The sequence below is a fragment of the Magnolia sinica genome, chromosome 9, assembly GCF_029962835.1.
Source record: "Magnolia sinica isolate HGM2019 chromosome 9, MsV1, whole genome shotgun sequence".
Lineage (NCBI taxonomy): Eukaryota > Viridiplantae > Streptophyta > Magnoliopsida > Magnoliales > Magnoliaceae > Magnolia > Magnolia sinica.
In genome coordinates this window covers 33,813,781-33,835,882 of record NC_080581.1, presented here as the reverse complement: position 1 = coordinate 33,835,882, position 22,102 = coordinate 33,813,781, and positions in this window count along the sequence as shown.

The window sequence follows — 22,102 nt, the reverse complement described above, 5'->3', positions numbered from 1 at the left end:
TTCCTAAACCTAAACCTTAACCTATTCTCAATTCCCTAAACCTATAGCATATAACTTAAACCTAAACCTATAACCTATAACCTAAACCTAAAACCTAATGCACTTTCAAATCCCTAAACCTACTAATCCTAATCTCAACTCCCGAACCTAAACTTGAACACCCAAACCTAAACCCGAACCCGATTTCCTAAACCTAAACCTTAACCTATTCTCAATTCCTTAAACCTTAACCTATAACCTAACCTAAACCTAAACCTATAACCTGCACTTATAACCTAAACCTATAACCTAAACCTAAGCCTAAAACCTAAACTTAAACCTAAAAATGAAATGTATTCTCAAATCCTTAAACCTAAACCTACACCTAATCCTAATCTCAACTCCCTAACCAAAACTTAAACCTAAACATGAAAACCCAAACCCAAACCCGATCTCGAACCCGAACCTGATTTCCTAAACCTAAACCTTAACCTATTCTCAATTCCCTAAACCTATAGCTTATAACCTAAACCTAAACCTAAACCGAAACCCTATAACCTAAACCTAAACCTAAAACCTAATGCAATCTCAAATCCCTAAACCTAAACCTACACCTAATCCTAATCTCAACTACCTAACCTAAACCTAAACCTAAACTTGAAAACCCAAACCTAAACCCGATCCCGAACGCGAACCCGAACCCGATTTCCTAAACCTAAACCTTGAAAAGGCCAAGCTATATGTCCTAGAGGGGGGGTGAATAGGACAATGCCAAATAAAAACTTATAACAGCGGAATAATAAAGAAAATGATAGCCAAATTAAATAATAATGCAGGAAAGAAAAACAACCTCAAAATTCAGATCTTGAGAGGTTGATACAAACGTTATTCTAAGGACAACCTTACACCAAAAACAGAGTTTATGGTAGGACAACCTTATTTCTAGAAAGGTCTTTGTATCAAGTCTCAAATCGAAGAGGAATACAAAAACAAATATGAACTGAATTGAAATAACTTGTAATTAAAGATGTATTGTTCTAGGGACAGCCATACACCATAAAAATGGCAGGGCAACCTTGCTGGAACAACTTTCAAAATGAAATTGAAAAACAAGCTTATAAAGGAATAGCAGAAAGTAAATTCTAAGCTATTACAACATTCTCACAAAGCTTGAAATAATTACAACATTCACCACCATACATACATCCCACAAAAAGAATAAAAATAATTAAAAGAATAAATCAATCAACCACAACTCAAAGGATTTATAGTGGTTCGCCTTTGTGTTCACCAACTGTTATCCAACAGCCACACAAAAAGCTACTCCACTCCTAATATCCTCACACAGGGGATATTAGCGTTCACTAAAGATAGGTTTTCCCAGGTTCACCCAAAACCCTTACAATTGTGTCTTTGTATGTGGGCTTACACAATTAAAAAACCCCCACTTCTGAGTTTTCCTGGCTTTCCTCAGATAACCAATATAACAAGATTTTTCTGGCAAATCTTGAAAGAAACCAAAATAATAGAAAGGAATTTACAATATGTAAAATACCTGAATATCTTCTTCGTTGTAGCAGCCCGGTAGAACCAAATCAAAGTAGATGATTGAATGTCCAAGTTCAATGTCCAGTACTCGATTACAATGGTTCTAGTTCTAATTGATTTTAAATTAAACCAAATAGGGCTTGCCTTAATTGATTTTGATTCCAAAGAAAGGGAATAACAATTCCTCTTTTCAAATCAGATTGGAATAACAGAAACAAAATCAATTAAAATAAAGCTAAGGAAAGAAGATATTAAATAAGCACACTTAGCTTAAATGGAGCACAGAATTATCTCTCAGAAGTTCGACGAAGATTAGCTTGAATACTATAATTAAATCGATGATTTCTTCTGAGATTCGTGCACTATTTATAGGTGAGAAGATCAGGTCTTTGACTGGTCTAGAGTGCTCTACGACTAGTCGAAGCTCTAACAGATATTTGAAAAATCCGGCGGGATTTGCTTTGACCGTTCTACGACTGGTCGTAGCTCTCCTACGACTGGTCGTAGGTCACCTACGACTGGTCGTAGGTTTCCTTCGACTGGTCGTAGGTCCTGCAAAAGTTCGCTGGACTTCGAGTCATAGATTCTACGACTGGTCGAAGATGCGGCTCTTGTTCCTACGATCGGTCGAATGCAGTTCGTGACTAGTCGAAGGCTATGATTTTATCCGAAATTTGTAACAAACTTACGATCGATCCAGGATTTTCTTAGACTGGTCGAAGCAAGTCTAGGACTAGTCGAAGCAGACCTAAGACTGGTCGAAGAACAGACCAATCACATGTAAAATAACATTCGGTTTATGTATCCGAAATGACCTACTTCTAAGGTCATCCTATGGTCAAACAAACCTCAATCATGAAGTATGGACATTGAAACAAGAGACCATGAAGAATGAGCCTTGAAGTCTTGATGTAGGCTAAACCTTGAAGTAGCTCAATCTTGAAAGTGACTTACGTTTCAGCTTGAGTCTTGAGTTCAGCTTGACTTTCAACTTGAGTCTTGAGTTCAGCTTGAGTCTTGTTTTGTGAGCAGTTCTTGCATTCAAGAGTCTTGTCTTGAGCTCAGATCTTGTCTTGTGATCAGTTCTTTCATTCAAGATCTTGAGTCAGCTTTGCTTGTTTATGAATGTTGATCCTTGAGAGAGCTTCACTTATGCAAGTTATGTATAACAGAGTATAATAGTGATTTTGGCACTACAAATTTGACAACAAACAGGGATATAAACTATAGCACTTACAAACCTTAACCTATTCTCAATTCCCTAAACCAATAGCTTATAACCTAAACCTAAACCTAAACCTAAACCTAAACCTATAACCTAAACCTAAACCTAAAACCTAAATGTATTCTCAAATCCCTAAACCTAAACCTACAGCTAATCCTAATCTCAACTCCCTAACCTAAACCTAAACCTAAACTTGAAAACCCAAACCTAAACCCGATCCTGAACCCGAACCGATTTCCTAAACCTAAACCTTAACCTATTCTCAATTCCCTAAACCAATAGCTTATAACCTAAACCTAACCCTAAACCTAAACCTAAACCTACAACCTATAACCTAAACCTAAAACCTAAAACCTAAATGTATTCTTAAATCCCTAAACCTAAACCTACACCTAATCCTAATCTCAACTCCCGAACTTAAACCTAAACCTAAACTTGAAAACCCAAACCTAAACCCGATCCCGAACCCGAACCCGATTTCCTAAACCAAAAACCTTAACCTATTCTCAATTCCCTAAACCTATAGCTTGTAACCTAAACTGAAACCTAAACCTATAACATATAACCTAAACCTAAAACCTAAAGTATTCTCAAATCCCTAAACCTAAACCTACACCTTATCCTAATCTCAACTCCCTAACCTAAATCTAATCCTAAACTTGAAAACCCAAACCTAAACCCGATCCCGAACCGGAACCCGATTTCCTAAACCTAAACCTTAACCTATTCTCAATTCCCTAAACCTATAGCTTATAACTTAAACATAAACCTAAACCTAAACCTAAACCTATAACTTATAACCTAAACCTAAACTAAAAACCTAAATGTACTCTCAAATCCTTAAACCTAAACCTACACCTAATCCTAATCTCAACTCCCTAACCTAAACCTAAACCTAAACTTGAAAACCCAACCCTAAACCCGATCCTGAACCCGAATCTGATTTCCTATACCTAAACCTTAACCTATTCTCAATTCCCTAAACCTATAGCTTATAACCTAAACCTAACCCTAAACCTAAACCTATAACCTATAACCTATAACCTAAACCTAAAACCTAAATGTATTCTTAAATCCCTAAACCTAAACCTACACCCAATCCTAATCTCAGCTCCCTAACCTAAACCTAAACCTAAACTTGAAAACCCAAACCTAAACCCGATCCGGAACCCGAACTAGATTTCCTAAACCTAAACCTTAACCTATTCTCAATTCCCTAAACCTATAGCTTATAACCTAAACCTAACCCTAAACCTAAACCTAAACCTAAACATATAACCTATAACCTATAACCTATAACCTAAACCTAAAACCTAAATGTGTTCTTAAATCCCTAAACCTAAACCTACACCATATCCTAATCTCAACTCCCTAACCTAAACCTCAACCTAAACTTGAAAACCCAAACCTAAACCCGATCTCGAACCCGAACCCGATTTCCTAAACCTAAACCTTAACCTATTCTCAATTCCCTAAACCTATAGCTTATAACCTAAACCTAAACTTAAACCTAAACCTATAACCTATAACCTAAACCTAAACCGAAAACCTAATGTATTCTTAAATCCCTAAACCTAAACCTACACCTAATCCTAATCTCAACTCCCTAACCTAAACCTAAACCTAAACTTGAAAACCCAAACCTAAACCCGATCCCGATCCCAAACCCGATTTCCTAAACCTAAACCTTAACCTATTCTCAATTCCTTAAACCTATAGCTTATAACCTAAACCTAAACCTAAACCTTAACCTAAACCTATAACCTATAACCTAAACCTAAACCTAAAACTTAAATGTATTCTCAAATCCCTAAACCTAAACCTAAAACTTAAATGTATTCTCAAATTCCTAAACCTAAACCTACACCTAATCCTAATCTCAACTCCCTAACCTAAACTTAGACCTAAACCTGAAAACCCAAACCTAAACCCGATCCCAATCTTGAACCTGATTTCCTAAGCCTAAACATTAACCTATTCTCAATTCCCTAAACCTATAGCTTATAACCTGAACCTAAACCTAAACCTAAACCTTAACCTAAACCTAAACATAAACTTATAACCTATAACCTAAACCTAAACCTAAAACCTAAATGTATTCCCAAATCTCTAAACCTAAACCTACACCTAATCCTAATCTCAACTCCCTAACCTAACCTAAACCTAAACTTGAAAACCCAAACCTAAACCCGATCCCGAACCCGAACCCGATTTCCTAAACCTAAATCTTAACCTATTCTTAATTCCCTAAACCTTAACCTATAACCTAACCTAAACCTAAACCTATAACCTGCACTTATAACATAAACCTATATCCTAAAATTAAGCCTAAAACCTAAACCTAAACCTAAAACCGAAATGTATTCTCAAATCCTTAAACCTAAACCTACACCTAATCCTAATCTCAACTCCCTAACCTAAACTTAAACCTAAACTTGAAAACCCAAACCTATGCCTAATCGCGAACTCGGACTCGATTTCCTAAACCTAAACCTTAGCCTTAGCCTTAACCTTAACCTTAACCTGTTCTCAATTCCCTAAAGCTATAACGTATATACTATAACCTATAACTAAAACCTAAACCTTAACCTAAACCTATAACCGAAACCTAAACCTAAACCAAAACCTATAACCTAAACCTTAACCTATAACCTAAACTTACAACCTATAACCTAAAACTTAAACCTAAACTTAAACCTAAACCTAAAACCTAAAACCTAAACCTAAAACCTAAATGTATTCTCAAATCCCTAAACCTAGACCTACACTTAATCCTAATCTCAACTCCCTAACCTAAACCTAAACCTAAACTTGAAAACCCAAACCTAAACCTGATCCTGAACTCGAACCCAATTGCTGTAATAATGTAGCCCAATCACATGGCAAGAAACAAGAATGTATCCCTTTTAACACATGCCCCTTTTTACAAAGCTTTAATTTTTGTTGTTGTTTCTATTAACTTGAATTGTAGCCTAATCACATGGCAACAAACAAGAATGTATCCCTTTTAACACATGCCCCTTTTAACAAAGCTTTAATTTTGTTATTGTTTCTATTAACTTGAATTGAAACACTTTTTTTGCATTATTTGCTTGCATTAGTTTTATTTTAATGATCAGTTTTATTTTAAAAAAGTGCCCACTTTTTTGGAAGAAGTTTATGCAATTCTTCATGATTCTAAATTATAATGTTTTATTGGTTTAATATTTTTTTTAGATGAAAGACACAAAAAGAAAATTGTTGCTGATTTTTTTTCCTTTTTTAAAAATTTATGATGTTAAACTTATATGTATTTATGCGTGGATGAATGTAATGTGGATAAGATTGTTTGTGTTTAGATGGATGTAGTTTATGTTTGGATGAATGTAGTTCATGTTGGATTTACATAGTTTGGGTTTAGATGGATGTGAATGTGAATATAATGAAATATATTATATAACAGGTGTATATCAGGAAGAATACGATAAAATATATTGTAACAGGTGTATATTGACCCTCTCAAATTTGAAAGTGTGCTTTGAAGGTTCATAAGGGACGGTCCATGACAGTCCTTTTTAAGGACGGTCTGTGGCCGTCCTTTGAAGGTTCATAAGAGAGTCCATAACAGTCCTTTTTAAGGACGGTCCATGACCGTCCTTTTAAAGGACAGTCCATGGCCATCCTTTGAAGGCTTATTAAAGACGATCCATGACAGTCCTTTTTAAGGACGGTCCATGGCTGTCCTTTGAAGCCTCATCAGAGACGGTCTATAACAGTCATTTTTAGGGACGGTCCATGACCATCCTTTTAAAGGACGGTCGATGGCCGTCCTTTAAAGGCTCATAAGAGATGGTCCATGACCGTACTTTTTTCATCAATAAGAATGACGATTTTCAACCGTCCTTTAAGTAATACGACACGTCAAAATTTGACGGCCTATGTGACGGTCCATGACCGTCCTTTTTGGTCATTTGAAATGGTTTTGGACCATCCTTTTTTCACTGTTTTGGTGTAGTGTAGAGATATAGGTGTCGCACCAGGCACCGGATCAATGCTAAAATCGATCTCACGCTAAGGAGGTAATCCAGGTATCTTCCTGAAGACGACCGCAAAATCCTTAACTACTGACTTGTTCCCAAGTGTCAGACCACCAACATCCTCTAGTAAGGTAGCATAACAACTAATGTGGTAGTACCAACTAACCTGAACTAGGAATATAAAGGTTGTGCCCTCAGGTCCATGGGCTGTCACCACCCTAGTATCACAATTGATCTCTGGCTTCATCTCAGTGAGCCAATTCATACCGAGGATCACATCATAATGACATAACGGGGCAATAATCAGGTCGACAAGTACTGTTCTGCTCCCTAGGTCTATCAAACAACCCTTACACATCTTGGTAGTATCTGAGAAAGTCCCTGTGGCAGTAAGGAGTCTCAACCCAACCATAGGACTAGTTTCCAACCCCAGCTGCTTGACTGTTGTGCATGATATTATAGAGATAGTAGACCCGGTGTCGACCAATAAGAAGACTGGTATACCATGAACATGTGCTGTGACTTCAAAAGCCATCAATGCTGTAATTGTTGTCTCGAATGCCTCAGCAGCAAGTGAGTGCACACGAGCCTATTGAGAACGGTTCAGTTACGGTGCCATAGGTCGCTGAGGCAGCCTAAATCGAGGTACAGGTGGCCTGTAAGAAGGCTATGCAGGCAGTATTGATCGTAGAGGTGGAGCCGAGCTAGCTGGTGGCATCTGACAATTATTCTTCTAAGGGGGAATGAAGTCGTTGTGCCTCATCCTAGTAAGCAGTAAGTGTCAGAATGGCCCAACCTCTTATAGTAGGTGCACCATACATCAGGTCACCTCGGCTGTGTTGTGGGAGCCGTAAGCTGAGGAAGAGAATCTGCTCGCAACCTCTTATCGAGGAATGGTTTACTCGGCAATTCTGGTCGAGGCCTAGCGACCATAGGTACTCATGTATGGGACAGCCTGTCCCCATCCTGCTCAGCTCACAGAGACATGTCCACTAGCTCAGCATAGTTGAGCATGCTAGCGCAACACATCTTCAAGCGTATCTCGGGTCACAGACCCTTAGAAAATCACTGAATTCACGTCGGCTGGTCTGCTAATATCAAGGGAGCATATCTGGCCAGCTCTATGAACCTATTCTCATATTTCGCCAGTGTCATCCCTCCCTATCGGAAGCGAATGAACTCTCCATCCTCATTACGGTAGGTGAGATGGAAATACTTCTCGTGGAAGCGTGTCCCACCAGAGACTAGCTTCCTTTTTGAACATGTAAGTGACCAGCTCAACCTGCTCTGCCTCAGTGCAGTGCAACGGCTTCAGCATCTTAGAGATGCGGTTAAACCAATACTCAGCCTCCTCGGGTCTGTGAGTACCTGCAAAAGTAAGAGGTCGGAAGTGCTGGAATCACTCGAATAAGCCGTCGACACCCATATTTCCAGCAGGGTACACAGGTGGTGTAGACGGGGTTACACTCATATTCTGGTAAGGGCCCTTGCTATGGTGGTCCAAATCTGCTGTTGGTGCTGCATAAGGAGCATCATCTGCTCTAACCTATCAGGAGGAGAAGCCGCCTGGGGCATGTGGGCATCGAGGTAGATGCACGGTTCTGCTCAGGAACCGGTGGTGCAATAAGTGTTAGCCCATTAGTGGGGCCAGTGGCCGATTGTGAATCCGTCATCGTGTGGCTATTAGGGCCCAAGCTGGGGTCCGTGTGGCTATCGCTTAGGGGAGGTGCTCGGTCACTCGATTCGCCAAGTGTAAGACGTGCCGTACTCCGAGTGGCCTTAGGTGGCATTCCCTATATACAACATAGGGTGCAACCCATGTAAGATTTAGCATAAGTACATACACTCAATTTCTCAAGCATTCTACACATTTCATAGTGAAAAGAGTTGCATGCTTTTCATTTAACTAAAATTGTCACAATACATGGGATATAGTTTTACATGAATCATGATAGAAGATGCATGTGAGCTAACCTAACAAAGCTCTTGAACACTATAACAAACTAACAATTCTAACATACTACCAAGCCTATCTAGGCTATAACATAGAAAGCAAGAAAAGCAGAGAAGACCTAAAGACGACTACAACATAGGACTAGTCATCTGAATCTGGTGAGGGTGGAGGAGCACCCTTGTCCTGTAGACAGCATAGGAGAGCCTTCAAGGTGCAATACACCTTCTTAAATTTTTGTTTCATGAAGGCCCTATTCTCTTCAAGCTTGGCTCGGGTTTCAATGACATCCTGTCGCAGGGCGACTTGGCCCTCCTCGATCTGAGCCAAGCGGGCTTCTATAGCAACCTGATCACGGTGGGGCTCATGTGTAGCAGGTGGAGAGCCCCCATCAGAATCTTAGGCCTCCTTTTCTTCCTCTTCCTGCTCTTCCCCTTACTCACTTTCTTCTTCTATCTCATCTCCGCCTTCTTCATCACTCTCTTCCTCTTCACTTCCCGTCTCATCCTTACTCTCATCGAGTTGGGCTTAACGTTGCCGTGGCCCAATACCCATGTTGTTGAGAGTAGTTTGTTGATGAAATGGACCGGCGCAAGCCTTTCTAAGCCAAGTCTGTAGTTGAACTCACGAGCAAGCATGCATATAAGTCGATCGAATGGGAGTGAAATGTCTATCCTAGGAGAGCGTACGATCTGAACTATCTATAGTAGTGCATACATAGGCAAGCATAGCTTGTCTCCTTGCCCAACTCAGTGTGAGAAGTCTACCATCAGACACGTGCATTCGCTACGATTGCTCCACCTAGGATACATGTTGTGTGTGAAGATGTGATGGAGCAAGCAGGACTCATTGGTCATCTTGGACGCTAGGAGGCAACTGCCTTGATTCCAGTGGACCAATCGGCCATAAAGAAATTGCGTGCAGTGATCTCTTTCATGCATGTTCCTGAGATTTCTCTCACTAGCATAAACCTCCCCACGCGGCATCCCCATGATTCAGGCTATCAAGTCCACATTGACAATGGCTTCCCACCTTCCCACGGGGATAGAGAACTGTAGAGGCTCCGGTAGTGGCTCTCGTATATAAGCATAAAAGGTTCGGATAGTGCTCTTATTTGCACAAGACTTACCCTCAATTATGGGACCCCACCCGGCGTCCAACAGGAGATCCATCGCTGGATAAAGCTGTAAGTGCTATAGTTTATAGCCCTTTTTGTTGTCAAATTTGTGGTGCCAAAGGCACTATTATGAAGCCTACAACTGTGAAGAACAATGCTCTACTCAAGATCAGCTTTGATTGACAAGCACTGTTCATAAGTCAAGACTCGAGGAAGTGAGATTGTTCGACTTAATTCAAGACAAGGATAATGCAAGATCTCAAGAAGCTTTCAAGTTCAACCTCAAGATCTTAAGAAGCTTTCAAGTTTGAGCTCCATCAAGACTTCAAGCCTTGGTACTTTCAAAGGTCTCTTGTCTCTGAGTTTCAATGTCCTTACTTCACTATTGAGGTATAACTGACCTTAGGTTGACCTTTAGAGTAGGTCATTCTAGATACATAATTCATATGTTTTTTATAAGTGAGTTTAGGTTGTTCTAAGATAGTCCTGGACTTTGTTCGACTAGTCCTAGCACTACTTTGACCTGTCTAAGAATTTCCTAGATCAGTCGTAAGTTTGTTGCAAAATTCAGAAATTTTCTGTTAGGCTTCGACTAGTCGTATGAACAGTGTCGACTGCTTCTTCGAGCAATCGTAGACCTACGATTCAAAGTATAGTATTGAAATTTGGCTAGCTTCGACTAGTCATGAGCAACCTACGACCAGTCGAAGGGGACCTACAAGCAGTCGTAGATCACCTACGACCAGTCGTAAAACTGCTAGATCTTATCACGCCTGAATTTTCAAATATCTGTTGGTTCTACGACCAGTCATAGAGGTCTTTAGACCAGTCGAAGACGTGATTTGTTCACCTATAAATAGAGCATGAATCTCAGGATTAAACATTGAATTGAAGCTAATTTAATTCAGTCTTCTGAGAGATAAGTCTGTGCTCCATTTTAAGCTAAGTGTATATATTTAATATTCTCTTTCTTTAGCTTTCCTTATTTGATTTTGTTCTTATATTCCAATCTTATTTGAAAAGTGGAATTGCTGTATTCCGTCTTCTTGGAATCAAAATCAAATAGAGCTACGCCCAATTGGTTTAATTTAAAATCTGTTAGAACTTAGAACCATTACAAAGTGAGTTTTGGACATTAAACTTTGACATTCAAATCTCTACTCCGACTTGGTTCTTCTAGGTTGCTGCAATGAAGGAGAAATTCAGGTATTTTACATTTATGTAGTTTACTTTCATTTGGTTTTCTTTTGGGATTTGTCAGAAAAATCTCATTGTATTGGTTATCTGAGGAGATCCAGGAAAACTCAGAAAAAGGGTTTTTTTAATTGTATAAGCCCACAGAGAAAAACACAATTGTGAAGGTTTTTGGTGAACCTGGAAAACCTATCTTTGATAGTGAACGTTGATATCCCCTGTGTGAGGATATTAGGAGTGGAGTAGCGTTGTGTGGCTGTTGTTGAACAGTTGGTGTACACACAGGTGAACCACTATAACTCTTTGTCTCGTGGTTTGAATGCTTCCTTAAGTTTTATATTTCTTTTCATTCAGATTTGTGGAATGTATGTGTGGATGTGAATGTTGTAAAATTTACATTTCAAACACAGTGGGAATGTTGTAATAATTTAGTTTGAAATTCCTGCAATTTATTTCAATTCCTTGCTATTTATTTATTCCTTTCTAGTTTGAGTTTTTGATACAAAGGACGTTCTAGAAATAAGGTTGTCCTGCCATAAACCTTTGGTTTTTATGGTGTAAGGTTGTCCTTAGAACTGAATTCGTATCAACCTCTCAATACTTGTTTAGTGAGGTTGCTTCTATTTCAGCATTGTGATTTGATTTAGTTTATTTGGCTATCTATCTTTCTTTATTCCGCTGTTAAAGTTTTATTTTGGCATCGTCCTATTCAACCCCCCTCTAGGACATAGAGCTAGGCCATTTCAAGTGGTATCAAAGCCTAATAGCTCGCTCTTATTGCTTTTTATTTGGATTTAATTCCTGAGCTAACGATCTAAGCTATATATAAGATGTCAAATTTTGATAGCCTATCAGTCACTAGGCCTCCACCCTTTGATGGCTCCAACTATGCCTATTGGAAAGCCAGGATGAGGATCTTCCTCAAATCAATGGATGAGAGTGTGTGGCAAGCCACAGTGACTGAATGGAACCCACCTACCACTCAAGTGAGTGGTATTGATGGTTCAAAATCAATGAGAGTAACACCATATTTCTCATGTACCACCCTTCAGAAAAATGAGAGTAGTGCCAATGCAAAAGCACTAAATGCAATCACTTGCGCACTATCACCGGATGAGTTAAAAAGAATCATATCCTATGATACTACAAAGCAAGCCTGGGATATATTAGAAATGACACACGAGGGTACTACAATTGTAAAAAAATCTAAAGTGCAACTCCTCACAACCAAATTTGAAGAAATTCATATGGAGAAAAATGAAATGTTTATGAACTTTTACACTAGATTAAATGACATTGTAAACTCAATGTGGGGTCTTGGTGATAAAATCCTAGAAAGTAAAGTGTGTGAAAAGATACTACGCTCACTTCTTGAACAGTTCAACTCTAAGGTAACCGCGATCTAGGAACTTCGTGATATGGACAATATTGAGGGTAGAAGAACTAGTTGGTTCTTTACAAACCTATGAGTTAAACTTTAAAGCTCCTAAAAGTAAATCTATCGCTCTTAAATCTTCTAAAGAAAATTCTGATTCTGAAGATGATATGGCTCTTTTAGCTAAAAAGTTTTACAAGATTTTCAAGAGTAAAAAGAGGGTTGATTTTCAAAAATCAAATGATAAGAAAAGATCAAAATCCAAATCTAAAACTTGGAAGTCTTTGAAAGATAGTCAATGTTACAACTGCCAAGAATATGGGCATTTAGCAAACAAGTGTCCTAAAAAGGACCAACCTAAAAAGAAGGGTATGTTGGCTACTTAGGATAAATCATCTAATTCTGAAGCTTCTTCTGAATCAAAAGGTTCTGAAACCGAGTCGGGCAGTGAAGTTAAAGCCCTTATGACTCTAGCCATATTCACTTTTTCAGATCATGATGATTCAACTAGCGAAAAAAATCTGAATAGTGATTATGAAAATGAAGATGATCTTCAAGATGCTTACAATGCCCTATACAAGGAAAGTTGTAAAATTGCTGTCAAACTTAAACTTCAAAAAGAAAAGTTTTTTAAACTCAAAGAATGTTTTGAATCTCTTGATTTAGAAAAATCCCAAATTTCAGATTGTTTTGAAAAATCAAAATGTGATTTAGAATTCAAAACCTCCCTGATTGAAAATCTGAAATTTGAAAATGAGAGACTTAAAAATGAAGTATCTTCTCTTCTAAGTTTAAAGGATACATGAAGGTATCCCCAAGGAGATCCAAAGTTAGAAAAACTTTCATCTAGATCTAGAAAATGTGGCGATAGATCCGGGTTGGGCTATGATAAAAATGTTCCTCCTAAACAAAAGTATACTCCTCCTAAGTTTGTGAAAGTTGAGTCCTCTAACTCAAAAGGGAAAAATACTAGTCAAGATTTTTCTAAAAATACAAAATCTTTTCAAAAACCTAGAGGCAGCTATGTTAACTTCAAAAATTAGAACAGAAACCCACTAGCTGAAAAGATAGTGGATTTACTCAAGGAGCTCTTAAAATCTAACTCAGTAGGTCATTCTTATAACAACAATCAGAAGAAGACCAACTATACTCCTAAACTCAAAACAGTTCTGAAATGGGTTCCTAAAGTTGCCTGCTTGGTTACCCACACCGCTTTTCAAAGCAACAAGCAATTGAAAGTGGTACTTAGATAGTGGATGCTCCAGGCATATGACAGGCGACAAGGCCTTATTCACCGATCTTAAAGATATGACTGATGGGTCAGTTAATTTTGGTGATGGAAGCAATTGCAAGATTATGGTCCAAGGTACGGTTCAACTCTATAACCTTCCTTTGTTTAAAAATGTTCTGTATGTTGAAGGACTGAAACATAATCTTCTAAGCATATCACAAATTTTTTATAATAACCATGGTGTTCAGTTTTCTAATCAATGCTGTGAGAATCTAAACAATAAGGGTTCAGTAATACTAACTGTACGTAGAATGTCTGAAAACTGTTATATTATTAGTGAATCCAGCTCATTTAATCAATCATGTTATATGGTCCATACAGACGAGACTGATTTGTGGCACAAACGTCTTGGACATGTACACTACCGAAATCTATATAAATTGAGCAAATGAGAACTTATAAGAGGTCTACCTAAACTACAAAAGTTAGATAAAATATGTGGTGAATGCCAGATTGGCAAACAAACGAGGAACTTAGACAAAAAGGTGAATTCCAATACCACATCAAGACCACTCGAGCTTCTCCATATGGATCTTGTAGGACCTATCAGGATGGAAAGTCGAGGTGGCAAAAGATATATCTTGGTAATAGTAGATGACTTTACCAGATATACATGGGTTGTCTTCTTAAGAGACAAATCAGAAACCTTTGAAGAAGTGAAAAAGGTTCTTAAAAGGATTCAAACTGAAAAAGGTTCTCAAGTCAGTAAGATTCGTAGTGATCATGGATCTGAATTTGAGAATAGCGGTTTTGAGAAGTTCTGTAGCGACTAGGGAATATTACATGAATTCTTAGTGCCCAAAACTTCACAACAAAATGGAATAGTTGAAAGGAAAAATAGAGTGCTTCAAGAAATGGCTAATGTCATATTGAACAGTATGAAGCTCTCTAAGAATCTTTGGGCTGAAGCAGTCAATACAGCTTGCTAGATCATTAACCGAGTTTACAATAGTAAAGGTAATAATAAAACAGCTTACGAATTGTGGTTCGATAAAAAGCCTACTGTCAAATACTTTCGAGTTTTTGGTAGCAAGTGCTATATTTTACGAGATTGTGAATATCTGGGAAAGTTTGATATGAAGAGTGATGAAGGGATCTTTTTAAGATACTCTTTAAACAGTCGAGCTTATAGGGTTCTGAAGAAAAGGACCAGTGTGATTCAAGAGTCTATCAATGTAGTCATTAATGATCAATTAAACACACCAGTCTCAAGTTCAGATAATGATGAAATACTAGTAATTGATAAATCCGATACTTCATCTAATCAGACTGATTCTGAACTAAGGACTGTTAAAGATCATCCAACTACATAGATTCTTGGAAACCCTCTCACTAGTGTTCGTACCCATAGATAACTTGAAGATATATGTAATTACATTTATTTTACATCCTAGATAGAACCATCTAATGTAAAAGAAGCTTTTGCTGATGAAAACTGGATTGTTACGATGCAAGAAGAACTTAACCAATTTGTGAGAAATGATGTTTGGTATCTCGTACCTAGACCTAAAGATAAACACATCATTGGAACTAAATGGATTTTCAAAAATAAGTCTGACGAGCTTGGCAATATTATTAGAAACATAGCTAGGCTAGTGGTATAAGGTTACACTTAAATTGAAGGCGTTGATTTTGATGAAACCTTCGCACCAGTAGCACGTCTTGAATCAATTAGACTTTTTATATCCATTGCGTGTGTTAGAAAGTTTAAGATTTACCAAATGGATGTGAAAAGTGTATTTTTAAATGGTGATCTGCATGAGGAAGTCTATGTTAAACAACCAATGGATTTTGAAGACTCCAAAAATGCTAATCATGTGTATCGCCTTAAAAAGACACTTTACGATTTAAAACAAGCTCCTAGGGCATGGTACGAGAAACTAACAAAGTTTCTATTAAGCCATAATTTTCAAATGAGATGTGTTGATAAGATTCTGTTTATTAAAAAAACATAATGATTACATTCTAATAGTACAGATTTATGTTGATGATATCATTTATGGATCTACCTGTACTAACATGACTATTGACTTTGCAGATTTGATGAAATCTCAGTTAGAAATGAGCATGGTTAGGGAATTGAATTATTTCCTTAGGTTGCAAGTTAAGCAAAAGCCTGATGGAATGTTCATGAGATTTGATTTGAGAATGGTAAGAACTTTGATACTCCTATGAGTACAAGCTTGAAACTCTCAAAAGATTCTAAAGGTAAAAATGTGGATCCGAAATTATATCGGAGTATATTGGTAATTTACTATATTTAACTGTTAGTAGACCCGATATCGCTCTAAGTGTTGCTATTTGCACTAGATATCAGTCTGATCCTAAAGAGTCGCACTTGACTGCTGTCAAGTGGATTATATGATATGTCGCAAGTACTGTTAATCTCGGTCTCTGGTATCCTCATGAGACTAGTGTTCAATTAGCTGGGTTCTCAGATGTTAACTGGGCTAGTAATCTTGATGATAGAAAATCAACCAGTGGTGGTTGCTTCTATATCGAAAACTGTTTAGTTTCTTAGTTTAGTAAGAAATAAAGTTCTATATCACTTTCAACAGCTGAAGCTGAATATATGGTAGTTGGTAATGCGTGTACACAGCTAGTTTGGATGAAACGTATGCTAAGTGATTATGGAATTAAACAGGATTCTATGTTATTATATTGTGATAATTCCAGTGCCATAAATATTTCAAAAAATCCAATTCAGCATTCTCGTACTAAGCACATTAACATTAGATTTCATTATATTTGAGAATTAGTAGAAGAAAAGGTTATATCTTTAGAATATATCCCTACCGAGAATCAACGTGCTGACATTTTCACTAAACCACTTGACCAAAGCAGGTTAAACAAAATCAAATTTGATCTTGGCATGTACAATTTAAAGTGATTATTTATGTCTATTTGTATCATAGTGTATATAATTGCTTGATTTATTTTCAAATTTTTGAAGATAATGCTGGAAATCAGTTTTTCTTGCCAGTACTCGACCAGTCGTGAATCTACATGACCAATCGTGCTACGACCAGTCGTGTACATCCACGATTAGTCATGAATCGCGTGAATCACTTAAAATTTGGGAAAAATACTTCTTCTTCATTTCTTCTTCTCTCCAACAAGCCGATGCACGACCAGTCGAACCCATCCTTCAAAATCTTCAAGGTTAGTGCTCCTTTTATATTTTTCTTGTAGATTTGAGTCTAGATTTCTCCTATTTGACTCTTGAAGTTTTCTATTTTCAAATTTCGTTGAGATTTGAGATTTTTCTTGGGTAAAATCTGATTTGAGAAAACCTACTTCTCAATCCTTTGCAACTCTCTATTTCCTTGAAATCCTTGTTGCAAATGGCATATAAAGGTAGAAAAATAACTTCTTGTGGTCCTTCTTCTTGCTCTAGATCAGCCCCTATTACTAAGTGTCATCTTCGGGCTCCCGAGGATGATCCATCCTATGTTCGGGACATCAGATTACGTAATGTTATTGTTGAACATCCTGTTGACATTAATCATGTTGCTCCATTTGAGATCCTTCCTATGCTCCAAGTTGTAGGTTGGGATAACTTATTACATTGGGGGTGGGCAAGCATACTGGTCCATTGCCCAGTCCATGTTTGCTTGCATATGTGATTTTTCATTGAAAGATTTATCTTTTAAGATAGCCACTAGAGAAGGACCATTTGACATTGATCGTCATTTGATTTCAGCTCTTATGGAAATTCCTGTGAATGATGAAGGCATTCCTATCCATAACTTATTTGAAAAACCCTGTATCTGAAAAACGTATGCTCACTAAAGATTTATGCAATTTGGATGTTCAATGGACTCATAAAGGGAATACGCTTCCTTCAAAATATCCGTTACCCAAATACAGATTTCTTCACAAAATCTTTGTGTCTAACTTGTATCCTCGATCGGGTAATAAATCTGAATTGACTTCCTTCATGGTCCATGTTCTTCATGTTATTGCTAGCGGTGCTCATGTTTGTCTACCATCCTTGATTTGTCACTCCATTATTCAGTTTCGACTCCTTCCTGGTCACAGTGACATTCATTTTACTAATTTGATGACTGTGTTGGTAACGCATATGTTAGTCGATATGCCGGTTGGAGAGGCCCTTATCCATCATCTGATATTTAACAATTCCAATATCAATAAGATGAAGCTTGATTTTCTTCCTAGTTAAGGTGTTGGTGGTGGCAATGTTGAAGTTGAACATAAGGAAGAAGCTAGTGATCATCCTCCTGCTGATATTAACATGGATGATATATTTGAAGAACTTGAATCTGATTCTGGAAATGATCTAGATTTTGAACCTTTTGAGTTTGATGCACATCTACGTGCATTAGAAGATAAAGTTGAGAATATGAATGTTAAGATGGAAAACATGTCTGTTGCCCAAGATTTACAATTCAAGTATATGCGCAAATATCTTAGGTGCTGAACAAGGGCTTGCATCAACTTGATCCATCCATCCTTACACCTTCATCTGGTTCTGATTAGATCTTTAGGTTAGCTGGTCTGTTATAACTTTATTACTCTTGTGTTAGCTTAACTGGTTTTGAGATGTAGCTATTTTTTACTTCGTTCTGTATATGAATTATGTGAGCTGTTTATACTGGTTAATCATATCATGTCTTGTTTCCACTCATATATCTCTTTACTTATTTCTCCTCAGCCATCTGTTCTATGCTTCCTTTATCCTATTGTGACAAAAGGGGGGAGAATAGATATGGATGTGATGTGTCGAATGATTATGTTAGGAGGAGGGAGTAGCATTGCGTTTTTTATGTATGTTACTCAGGGGGAGTATGTGCAGAAGTGGACTGTATGTTATGTTGAATATTGATTTACAGGTTTGCAGGATCATGTATGCCGGTTGATAACAACTGGTACATGATATAACAACTGGTGCATGATTCTTTAATCAGATATTTTATGTTATGTAACATATCTTGGAAGTGTGTTTTGTCACTAATTTGACAAAGGGGGAGATTGTAAGTGTTATAGTTTATAGCCCTTTTTGTTGTCAAATTTGTGGTGCCAAAGACACTGTTATGAAGCTTGCATCTGTGAAGAACAATGCCCTACTCAAGATCAGCTTTGATTGACAAGCACTGTTCACAAGTCAAGACTCAAGGAAGTGAGATTGTTTGACTTAATTCAAGACAAGGATAATGCAAGATCTCAAGAAGCTTTCAAGTTCAACCTCAAGATCTCAAGAAGCTTTCAAGTTTGAGCTCCATCAAGACTTCAAGCCTTACTACTTTCAAAGGTCTCGTCTCTGAGTTTCAATGTCCTTACTTCACTATTGAGGTATGACTGACCTTAGGTTGACCTTTAGAGTAGGTCATTCTGGATACATAATTCATATGTTTTTTATAAGTGAGTATAGGATATTCTAAGACTAGTCCTGGACTTTGTTCGACTACTCCTAGCACTGCTTCGACCTGTCTAAGAATTTTCTAGATCAGTCGTAAGTTTGTTGCAAAATTCAAAAATTTTCTGTTAGGCTTCGACTAGTCTTAGGGTCTGTTCGACTAGTCGTATGAACAGTGTCGACTGCTTTTTCAAGTAGTCGTAGATGTACGACTCAAACTATAGTATTGAAATTCGGCTAGCTTCGACTAGTCATAAGCAACCTACGACCAGTCGAAAGGGACCTACGACCAGTCGTAGATCACCTACGATCAGTCGTAAAACTACCAGATCTTATCGCGCCCGAATTTTCAAATATTTGTTGGTTCTATGACCAGTCGTAGAGGTCTTTAGACCAGTCGAAGATGTGATTTGTTCACCTATAAATAGAGCACGAATCTCAGGATTAAACATTGAATTGAAGCTAATTTAATTCGGCCTTCTAAGAGATAAGTCTATACTCCATTTTAAGCTAAGTGTGCATATTTAATATGCTCTTTCTTTAGCTTTCCTTATTTGATTTTGTTCCTGTATTCCAATCTTATTTGAAAAGTGGAATTGTATTATTCCATCTTCTTGGAATTAAAATTAAATAGAGCTACACCCAGTTAGTTTAATTTAAAATATGTTAGAACTTAAAACCATTACAAAATGAGTATTGGACATTAAACTTTGACATTCAAATCTCTACTCTGACTTGGTTCTTCTGGGCTGCTGCAACAAAGGAGAAATTCAGGTATTTTACATTTGTGTAATTTACTTTCATTTAGTTTTCTTTTGGGATTTGTCAGAAAAATCTCATTGTATTGGTTATCTGAGGAGAGCCAGGAAAACTCAGAAGAAGGGTTTTTTTTAATTGTATAAGCCCACAAAGAAAAACACAATTGTGAAGGTTTTTGGTGAACCTAGAAAACCTATCTTTGATAGTGAACGCTGATATCCCCTATATGAGGATATTAGGAGTAGAGTAGCGTTGTGTGGTTGTTGTTGAACAGTTGGTGTACACACAGGCAAACCACTATAACTCTTTGTCTTGTGGTTTGAATGCTTCCTTAAGTTTTATATTTCTTTTCATTCAGATTTGTGGAATGTATGTGTGGATGTGAATGTTGTAAAATTTACATTTTAAGCACAGTGGGAATGTTGTAATAATTTAGTTTTAAATTCCTACAATTTATTTCAATTCCTTGCTATTTATTTATTCCTCTCCACTTTGAGTTTTTGGTACAAAGGACGTTCCAGAAATAAGGTTGTCCTGCCATAAGCCTTTGGTTTTTATGGTGTAAAGTTGTCCTTAGAACTGAATTCGTATCAACCTCTCAATACTTGTTTAGTGAGGTTGCTTCTATTTCAACATTGTGATTTGATTTAGTTTATTTGGCTATCTATCTTTCTTTATTCCGCTGTTAAAGTTTTATTTTGGCATCGTCCTATTCACCCTCCCCCCCAAGGACGTATAGCTAGGCCATTTCAAAAGCTCAAATAGTTTCTCGTCCACGTGTGCTTCAAAGAGAACCCTACGGCCTTAAAACCTTCCATGAGCCATATCCGCCAGTAGAGCTCTTTCGAGAGGAAGTTGGGGATCGAGATCCCACTTCATTTGTAGCTCCCAATCAACACTTGTGCTAGCCTCGGTGCCTTTCTGCCTTCTTGAGCAGGTAGGGCGGCTAGGCCCGGCTTCATCCGTGGAAGCCCTCTTCTTCCCCATGAGAGAAAGAAGTGTGGAAAGTGAAAATATGGTCGCCACAAGCTCAAAAAGAGCCATGAGAGTAGAATAAAATGGAGGGACAGGATGGGTTGTTAGACTTTGAGATTTTTGAGACACAAAGGAGTGTTTGTGTGCTTAAGTGGGAGGAAATGAGGGAGATAGGAAATGGGTTTGAAAGGAATAGTGGGAGGTGGGTATGTAATGAAGAAAATGAAGAAGATGTGAGAATGGAGGAAGGATTTGATTGAGAATAATGGGATTTTTGGGAGATTGGAAAGCTTGGAGGGGTGTAAGAGGAGGAAATGAAGCAAATGGGGGTGTTATAGGGGCCCCCACACGATTTCATGGGCCCCACATGCATGTACCATGGTCGGCCCGACCGACCTGCTGCGGCCTGACAGGCCCGGGCGAACTGAACTGCGAGGCCTCACGGTTGGGGCGATGTCATCGCGGTCCGTTGGACCTTTGGGTGATGGCTATCACCAGGGGTGATGGCATCCCCCCCAAGGTGCTAGAAATGTGTGGAGTCCACTTTGGTTCCCCCCTATTTGCACCGTTTGGGCCCCCAAGTCCGTTTGAGGCGTTTTGGGTCCGATCTCGCACATATTCACACTTTGTGGGTTATTTGAGTGTGGAACACGCCGAATTATCATCTAAAACCATCGATTGATGGTCTAGAAAAGAACTAGGATCATCTCACGTGTTTGTAGATGCGTACGAGTCCCGTTTCTATGATCAGTTTCACTTCAACGGTCATATGATCACCGACGAGGGAAACTTGGGATCCTATGATCATTCCAATGTTTTATCGCACCCTCCTATGTCAAAGTACGTTAATGTCCATCGTGTTACCATAACCCAGGTCCAGTATAATCCAAATCATGCTTTGAAACTAACTTGTAACGCCCTAAAAATCGGGGGCTGAGCAAAAGCTCAACTCCTGAGTTCCAACGCATCACTTATGCAACATAGATAATGATGATTAAATGTTGTCTGTATTAGTGCATTAAACATGAGTGGGATTATGCCAAATCAGCATATCATACTCCAGAGACAATTAAATTATGCAAGCAGAAAATTATGATAAATATATAGAGCATATAAGTGATTGTAAGTCCCCAGAGTATGAACGTCACCAAGTTAAATAATTACATGTATAACTTTAAAATTTACAAAATGATAAGGTGTAACGTTCAGCTAATCTGTATCCCTGCGATTCCTGTGACACAACTCTAGGTCTACATAGACCCGCCGGAGAGTTGCATATAGGAGAACTCCTCCTC